The following is a 9,635-nucleotide window of genomic DNA, read 5'->3' as shown; positions in this document are numbered from 1 at the left end:
CCAAGAAAAGGGGGGTGTCCGCTCACAGCCATCATCCTGGTGGACAGGAAACACTCCTGCCCATCGCCAGCCCCATAACCCAGAGCTGCCCCAGACAACCCAGTGTGATGGAAGTGCTTCAAATAACAGGCACACACCACAAAACTGGGCGTGGACATTAGCCTTCCCTGCAACCTCAGTTGATTATCCCAGAGTTGGGAAGGTGGAGCAGTATGAATTAACAAAGCCCCATTCAGCCATCATTTGAGCAGACTGGGAGCCTCCCTACACAGCCCAGCAGCCCAGAACTGCCCTGGGGGGATGGCACTCACCTGTGACATAGCACAGTCATCCCTCAACAGAGGACCCGGGGTGCACGGCCTGGAAGAGGGGCCCACTTGCAAGTCTCAGGAGCCATATGCCAATACCAAGGACTTGTGGGTCAGTGGCAGAGACAAACTGTGGCAGGACTGAACTGAAGGATTAGACTATTGCAACAGCTTTAAAACTCCAGGATCACCAGGGAGATTTGATTGTTAGAGCCACCCCCCATCCCTGACTGCCCAGAAACACGCCCCATATACAGGGCAGGCAACACCAACTACACACGCAAGCTTGGTACACCAATTGGACCCCACAAGACTCACCAAAAAGGCTAAACAGGGGAGAACTGGCTTGTGGAGAACAGGTGGCTCGTGGATGCCACCTGCTGGTTAGTTAGAGAAAGTGTACTACACGAAGCTGTAGATCTGATAAATCAGAGATAAGGACTTCAATTGGTCTACAAATCCTAAAAGAACCCTATCAAGTTCAGCAAATGCCATGAGGCCAAAAACAACAGAAAATTATAAAGCATATGAAAAAACCAGACGATATGGATAACCCAACCCCAAGCACCCAAATCAAAATATCAGAAGAGACACAGCACCTAGAGCAGCTTCTCAAAGAACTAAAGATGAACAATGAGACCCTAGTACGGAATACAAAGGAAATCAAGAAGACCCTAGAAGAAAATAAAGAAGACATTGCAAGACTAAATAAAAAAATGGATGATCTTATGGAAATTAAAGAAACTGTTGACCAAATTAAAAAGATTCTGGACACTCATAGTACAAGACTAGAGGAAGCTGAACAACGAATCAGTGACCTGGAAGATGACAGAATGGAAAATGAAAGCATAAAAGAAAGAATGGGGAAAAAAAATTGAAAAAATCGAAATGGACCTCAGGGATATGATAGATAATATGAAACATCCGAATATAAGACTCATTGGTGTCCCAGAAGGGGAAGAAAAGGGTAAAGGTCTAGGAAGAGTATTCAAAGAAATTGTTGGGGAAAACTTCCCAAATCTTCTAAACAACATAAATACACAAATCATAAATGCTCAGCGAACTCCAAATAGAATAAATCCAAAAAAACCCACTCCGAGACATATACTGATCACACTGTCAAACACAGAAGAGAAGGAGCAAGTTCTGAAAGCAGCAAGAGAAAAGCAATTCACCACATACAAAGGAAACAGCATAAGACTAAGTAGTGACTACTCAGCAGCCACCATGGAGGCAAGAAGGCAGTGGCACGATATATTTAAAATTCTGAGTGAGAAAAATTTCCAGCCAAGAATACTTTATCCAGCAAAGCTCTCCTTCAAATTTGAGGGAGAGCTTAAATTTTTCACAGACAAACAAATGCTGAGAGAATTTGCTAACAAGAGACCTGCCCTACTGGAGACACTAAAGGGAGCCCTGCAGACAGAGAAACAAAGACAGGACAGAGAGACTTGGAGAAAGGTTCAGTACTAAAGAGATTCAGTATGGGTACAATAAAGGATATTAATAGAGAGAGGGAAAATATGACAAACATAAACCAAAGGATAAGATGGCTGATTCACGAAATGCCTTCACGGTTATAACGTTGAATGTAAATGGATTACACTCCCCAATTAAAAGATATAGATTCGCAGAATGGATCAAAAAAAATGAACCATCAATATGTTGCATACAAGAGACTCATCTTAGACACAGGGACACAAAGAAACTGAAAGTGAAAGGATGGAAAAAAATATTTCATGCAAGCTACAGCCAAAAGATATCAGGTGTAGCAATATTAACCTCAGATAAAATAGACTTCAAATGCAGGGATGTTTTGAGAGACAAAGAAGGCCACTACATACTAATAAAAGGGGCAATTCAGCAAGAAGAAATAACAATCGTAAATGTCTATGCACCCAATCAAGGTGCCACAAAATACATGAGAGAAACACTGGCAAAACTAAAGGAAGCAATTGATGTTTCCACAATAATTGTGGGAGACTTCAACACATCACTCTCTCCTATAGATAGATCAACCAGACAGAAGACCAATAAGGAAATTGAAAACCTAAACAATCTGATAAATGAATTAGATTTAACAGTCATATACAGGACATTACATCCCAAATCACCAGGATACACATACTTTTCTAGTGCTCACGGAACTTTCTTCAGAATGGATCATATGCTGGGACATAAAACAAGCCTCAATAAATTTAAAAAGATTGAAATTATTCAAAGCACATTCTCTGACCACAATGGAATACAATTAGAAGTCAATAACCATCAGAGACTTAGAAAATTCACAAATACCTGGAGGTTAAACAACACACTCCTAAACAATCAGTGGGTTAAAGAAGAAATAGCAAGAGAAATTGCTAAATATATAGAGACGAATGAAAATGAGAACACAACATACCAAAACCTATGGGATGCAGCAAAGCAGTGCTAAGGGGGAAATTTATAGCACTAAACGCATATATTAAAAAGGAAGAAAGAGCCAAAATCAAAGAACTAATGGATCAACTGAAGAAGCTAGAAAATGAACAGCAAACCAATCCTAAACCAAGTAGAAGAAAAGAAATAACAAGGATTAAAGCAGAAATAAATGACATAGAGAACAAAAAAACAATAGAGAGGATAAATATCACCAAAAGTTGGTTCTTTGAGAAGATCAACAAGATTGGCAAGCCCCTAGCTAGACTGACAAAATCAAAAAGAGAGAAGACCCATATAAACAAAATAATGAATGAAAAAGGTGACATAACTGAAGATCCTGAAGAAATTAAAAAAACTATAAGAGGATACTATGAACAACTGTATGGCAACAAACTGGATAATGTAGAGGAAATGGACAATTTCCTGGAAACATATGAACAACCTAGACTGACCAGAGAAGAAATAGAAGACCTCAATCAACCCATCACAAGCAAAGAGATGCAATCAGTCATCAAAAATCTTCCCACAAATAAATGCCCAGGGCCAGATGGCTTCACAGGGGAATTCTACCAAACTTTCCAGAAAGAACTGACACCAATCTTACTCAAACTCTTTCAAAACATTGAAGAAAATGGAACACTACCTAACTCATTTTATGAAGCTAACATCAATCTAATACCAAAACCAGGCAAAGATGCTACAAAAAAGGAAAACTACCGGCCAATCTCCCTAATGAATATAGATGCAAAAATCCTCAACAAAATACTTGCAAATCGAATCCAAAGACACATTAAAAAAATCATACACCATGACCAAGTGGGGTTCATTCCAGGCATGCAAGGATGGTTCAACATAAGAAAATCAATCAATGTATTACAACACATTAACAAGTCAAAAGGGAGAAATCAATTGATCATCTCAATAGATGCTGAAAAAGCATTTGACAAAATCCAACATCCATTTTTGATAAAAACACTTCAGAAGGTAGGAATTGAAGGAAACTTCCTCAACATGATAAAGAGCATATATGAAAAACCCACAGCCAGCATAGTACTCAATGGTGAGAGACTGAAAGCCTTCCCTCTAAGATCAGGAACAAGACAAGGATGCCCGCTATCACCACTGTTATTCAACATTGTGCTGGAAGTGCTAGCCAGGGCAATCCGGCAAGACAAAGAAATAAAAGGCATCCAAATTGGAAAAGAAGAAGTAAAACTGTCATTGTTTGCAGATGATATGATCTTATATCTAGAAAACCCTGAGAAATCGACGATACAGCTACTAGAGCTAATCAACAAATTTAGCAAAGTAGCAGGATACAAGATTAATGCACATAAGTCAGTAATGTTTCTACATGCTAGAAATGAACAATCTGAAGAGACACTCAAGAAAAAGATACCATTTTCAATAGCAACTAAAAAAATCAAGTACCTAGGAATAAACTTAACCAAAGATGTAAAAGACCTATACAAAGAAAACTACATAACTCTACTAAAAGAAATAGAAGGGGACCTTCAAAGATGGAAAAATATTCCATGTTCATGGATCGGAAGGCTAAATGTCATTAAGATGTCAATTCTACCCAAACTCATCTACAGATTCAATGCAATCCCAATCAAAATTCCAACAACCTACTTTGCAGACTTGGAAAAGCTAGTTATCAAATTTATTTGGAAAGGGAAGATGCCTCGAATTGCTAAAGACACTCTAAAAAAGAAAAACGAAGTGGGAGGACTTATACTCCCTGACTTTGAAGCTTATTATAAGGCCACAGTTGCCAAAACAGCATGGTACTGGCACAAAGATAGACATATAGATCAATGGAATCGAATTGAGAATTCAGAGATAGACCCTCAGATCTATGGCCGACTGATCTTTGATAAGGCCCCCAAAGTCACTGAACTGAGTCATAATGGTCTTTTCAACAAATGGGGCTGGGAGAGTTGGATATCCATATCCAAAAGAATGAAAGAGGACCCCTACCTCACCCCCTACACAAAAATTAACTCAAAATGGACCAAAGATCTCAATATAAAAGAAAGTGCCATAAAACTCCAAGAAGATAATGTAGGAAAACATCTTCAAGACCTTGTTTTAGGCGGCCACTTCCTAGACTTTACACCCAAAGCACAAGCAACAAAAGAGAAAATAGATAAATGGGAACTCCTCAAGCTTAGAAGTTTCTGCACCTCAAAGGAATTTCTCAAAAAGGTAAAGAGGCAGCCAACTCAATGGGAAAAAATTTTTGGAAACCATGTATCTGACAAAAGACTGATATCTTGCATATATAAAGAAATCCTACAACTCAATGACAATAGTACAGACGGCCCAATTATAAAATGGGCAAAAGATATGAAAAGACAGTTCTCTGAAGAGGAAATACAAATGGCCAAGAAACACATGAAAAAATGTTCAACTTCACTAGCTATCAGAGAGATGCAAATTAAGACCACAATGAGATACCATCTAACACCGGTTAGAATGGCTGCCATTAACCAAACAGGAAACTACAAATGCTGGAGGGGATGTGGAGAAATTGGAACTCTTATTCATTGTTGGTGGGACTGTATAATGGTTCAGCCACTCTGGAAGTCAGTTTGGCAGTTCCTTAGAAAACTAGATATAGAGTTACCATTCGATCCAGCGATTGCACTTCTCGGTACATACCCGGAAGATCGGAAAGCAGTGACACAAACAGATATCTGCACGCCAATGTTCATAGCAGCATTATTCACAATTGCCAAGAGATGGAAACAACCCAAATGTCCTTCAACAGATGAGTGGATAAATAAAATGTGGTATATACACACGATGGAATACTATGCGGCAGTAAGAAGGAACGATCTCGTGAAACATATGACAACATGGATGAACCTTGAAGCCATAATGCTGAGCGAAATAAGCCAGGCACAAAAAGAGAAATATTATATGCTACCACTAATGTGAACTTTGAAAAATGTAGAACAAATGGTTTATAATGTAGAATGTAGGGGAACTAGCAATAGAGAGCAATTAAGGAAGGGGGAACAATAATCCAAGAAGAACAGATAAGCTATTTAACGTTCTGGGGATGCCCAGGAATGACTATAGTCTGTTAATTTCTGATGGATATAGTAGGAGCAAGTTCACAGAAATGTTGCTATATTAGGTAACTTTCTTGGGGTAAAGTAGGAACATGTTGGAAGTTAAGCAGTTATCTTAGGTTAGTTGTCTTTTTCTTACTCCCTTGTTATGGTCTCTTTGAAATGTTCTTTTATTGTATGTTTGTTTTCTTTTTAACTTTTTTTTTCATACAGTTGATTTAAAAAAGAAGGGAAAGTTAAAAAAAAAAAAAGAAAAACAAGGAAAAAAAAAGATGTAGTGCCCCCTTGAGGAGCCTGCGGAGAATGCAGGGGTATTCATCTACCCCACCTCCATGGTTGCTAACATGACCACAGACATAGGGGACTGGTGGTTTGATGGGTTGAGCCCTCTACCATAGGTTTTACCCTTGGGAAGACGGTTGCTGCAAAGGAGAGGCTAGGCCTCCCTATGGTTGTGCCTAAGAGCCTCCTCCCGATTGCCTCTTTGTTGCTCAGATGTGGCCCTCTCTCTCTGGCTAAGCCAACTTGAAAGGTGAAATCACTGCCCTCCCCCCTACGTGGGATCAGACACCCAGGGGAGTGAATCTCCCTGGCAACGTGGAATATGACTCCCTGGGAGGAATGTAGACCTGGCATCGTGGGACGGAGAACATCTTCTTGACCAAAAGGGGGATGTGAAAGGAAATGAAATAAGCTTCAGTGGCAGAGATATTCCAAAAGGAGCCAAGAGGTCACTCTGGTGGGCACTCTTACGCACACTTTAGACAGCCCTTTTTAGGTTCTAAAGAATTGGGGTAGCTGGTGGTGGATACCTGAAACTATCAAACTCCAACCCAGAACCCATGAATCTCGAAGACAGCTGTATAAAAATGTAGCTTATGAGGGGTGACAATGGGATTGGGAAAGCCATAAGGACCACACTCCACTTTGTCTAGTTTATGGATGGATGAGTAGAAAAATAGGGGAAGGAAACAAACAGACAAAGGTACCCAGTGTTCTTTTTTACTTCAATTGCTCTTTTTCACTCTAATTATTCTTGTTATTTTTGTGCGTGTGCTAATGAAGGTGTCAGGGATTGATTTAGGTGATGAATGTACAACTATGTAATGGTACTGTAAACAATCGAGAGTACGATTTGTTTTGTATTACTGCGTGGTATGTGAAAAAAAAACAAAAAGGAAGAAACAGCTAAAAAAAAAAAGTAAATGAAGACAAAAAGTAAATGAATAATAGGGAGGGATAGGGAGTATGGAATGTTTTTGGTGCTGTTTTTCACTTTAACTTTTATTGTTATTCTTTTGTGTGTGTGGTAGAGAAAATGTTCAAAAATTTATTGTGCTGATGAATGCACAACTATATAATGGTACTGTGAACAACTGATTGTACACTGTGGATGACTGTATGGTATGTGAATATATCTCAATAAAATTGAATTTGAAAAAAAAAAAGTAAATTAATATAGTAATTAGAAGCTTATGTTGCTGAAGTTTATAGACCCCTTCCTTACCAATGCATAAATAAAAAAAGCAAATATATACATAGCATTTCTTTGTATTTGCCTTGTTTACGCAGATTTTAAAAGCAAAAGACACAGTCCCTGACTTCAGAGAATTTATCTGCTTATAAGAGAAATGACAAAAATAAAAACATCCATAAACATTAAGTTAAATTATATGTCATAGCTTCTGTGAAGAAAATAAAATCAAAATGGCAAGTTGGGGAAATACGTGCACAATTTATGGAAGAAAAAACTTTAACGACCTTAACATACACAGAATTCTTAAAAATTATAAGTACATATATATTTCAACATAAAAATGGGAAAAGAGTATTACCAGTTCACCACCTCCAAAAATACTAAGAGAATAACCTAAGATAGTCAACATCTGATGTACAGAAATATAAATTAAAACAATGTCACTTTTGCCTGTAAGAGCATACACCCCCACAGAGGTTTGCCGTATCAAATGTTGGTGACAAGGAGGGATAAAAGACACATTGATATTCTGCTGATGAGAAATTAAATTGGTACAAACTTTACAAAGCATATAATATTTTTTTTCCAGGACTTTTAATAATAGTTCTTTATTTTAGCTTTATGCTATAAATTTGATTTCACACATCTCATTGCTTCCACAGCCAGATCTCTTCTTCCAAACTTCTAATTTACTGGCTTTGCAGTGATTTTCTCATGCAAAGTAAAATTTAGGTTTGCATTGCAGCAGTTGATTGAGATTTTATTTTTTAAAAGACTAAAATGCTCAGTAAGTACACTTTCTAAAAACAAAATGATTTGTTGTTTCAGAGACTTGTCCTTTGCAACAATATTTATTTTCTTCATGAAAAAAGGCTACCAACTCAAAAAGTTTGTGTTTGGGGTGATTGAAAATTTTGATAATGGATGGTGACACAATATTGTGAATGTAATTAACACCACTGAATTGTATAATTTTGAAAGTTAATGGAAAAATTTAGGTTGTATATACCTTACCAGAAAAAAGCTACCAACTCAACCCAGACAAAGAAACTTACCGATCTAACATTGGTATAGTAAAGAAAGTGTTTAGTGATTTTCTCATTTGAAAAAAAGTGTTTAGAGTCCTTTTTAAAAATGTACTTTAAAAAAAAATTGTTGAACACACCAAGAACAACATCTGAAAGTTAGTTATGCAGTGGTTCTTGGTGCATTTTGTGTGATACTGTTATAAAGGCTGCCGCTCCTACTGTTTGGCATCTGCACAAAATTCTCTAATTATGTCTTTGTATATGTACAGACACATCCATTAATTGATGTACTTTTCTTGAAAACAAATAAGCAAACAAGAAGAACAAAAGCTAAATGCATGGAAAATTTCTTCATCAGTGCTTTCTGTTCATTCTGTATATTTGAGACCTCAGTTATTTAATGGTGTCTTACATAAGGACACATCATTCTTTGTCTCCTCCACTTCCTTTGTACCCCTACAGCCTGAAGGAGGTCTCATCACATTTTTTTTCTAGGATGATGAACCCATCTTCCAAGATGATTCTAAAATTGGCCTCAGGAAAGACACATTTAAAAATGTTTTTGTTAGAATTTGCAGTCAGTTATTTCCCAGATAGCTTTATTTTAGGGAACCTGTTGTACAATGCTCATGTGTCTGATTTAACTTTGCCCGATTTCAGGTTGTCTGGGTGTCCATAATGATCTTGCATATTTAACTGGTTTTAAACGTACACTGAAAAAGTTCATTTTCAATCACAGATCTGTATGCCCAGTTACAAATAAAATTTCCTGAGCTTTATATTTTACATTTATTTGTCAGTTCACTGCTGCAGGAGGTAGAAGTGCATTGACCCTGTATCTTTGGAACGTGTCAGTTGTTTGCATGAAGGTTGATAGAAGAAAGGTAACTCATGGGAGCCAATAGCTTTATGCGTCATCAAAAGGAAAAAAATAACCTTGTTTATAGAGTCACAAAACCATATTAAAAATGAACAAACTAGATTATATGGCATCTCAAGGAAATCATCCATCCCAGTTCCACAACCCAAGAAAGCTAGAATGACAATGTTCTCCAAGATTTGTGTGCCTGATTCATAATTATAAGGATCATGGCTCCCATAACACAACAGTATATAACTATGCTAGGTGCACATAAAGACTTTTTCTCTGTATTCTCTCTCAGCCCTCCTCCCCCCAAATCAAAAATGAAACAACTATAGCAACAACACTAGCTGAAAAAGAAAAATTTGGAATCTTGTTGGCAATGTCATTTAAAAACACAAACATGTTTAAAAATTTCCCAAAAAGCTGACAAGTAAAATTGATGGTTTAAAAGAA

The sequence above is a fragment of the Choloepus didactylus genome, chromosome 3, assembly GCF_015220235.1.
Source record: "Choloepus didactylus isolate mChoDid1 chromosome 3, mChoDid1.pri, whole genome shotgun sequence".
Taxonomy (NCBI): domain Eukaryota; kingdom Metazoa; phylum Chordata; class Mammalia; order Pilosa; family Megalonychidae; genus Choloepus; species Choloepus didactylus.
The sequence above is the reverse complement of the archived record's forward strand: the minus strand, read 5'-3'. Positions refer to the sequence as shown.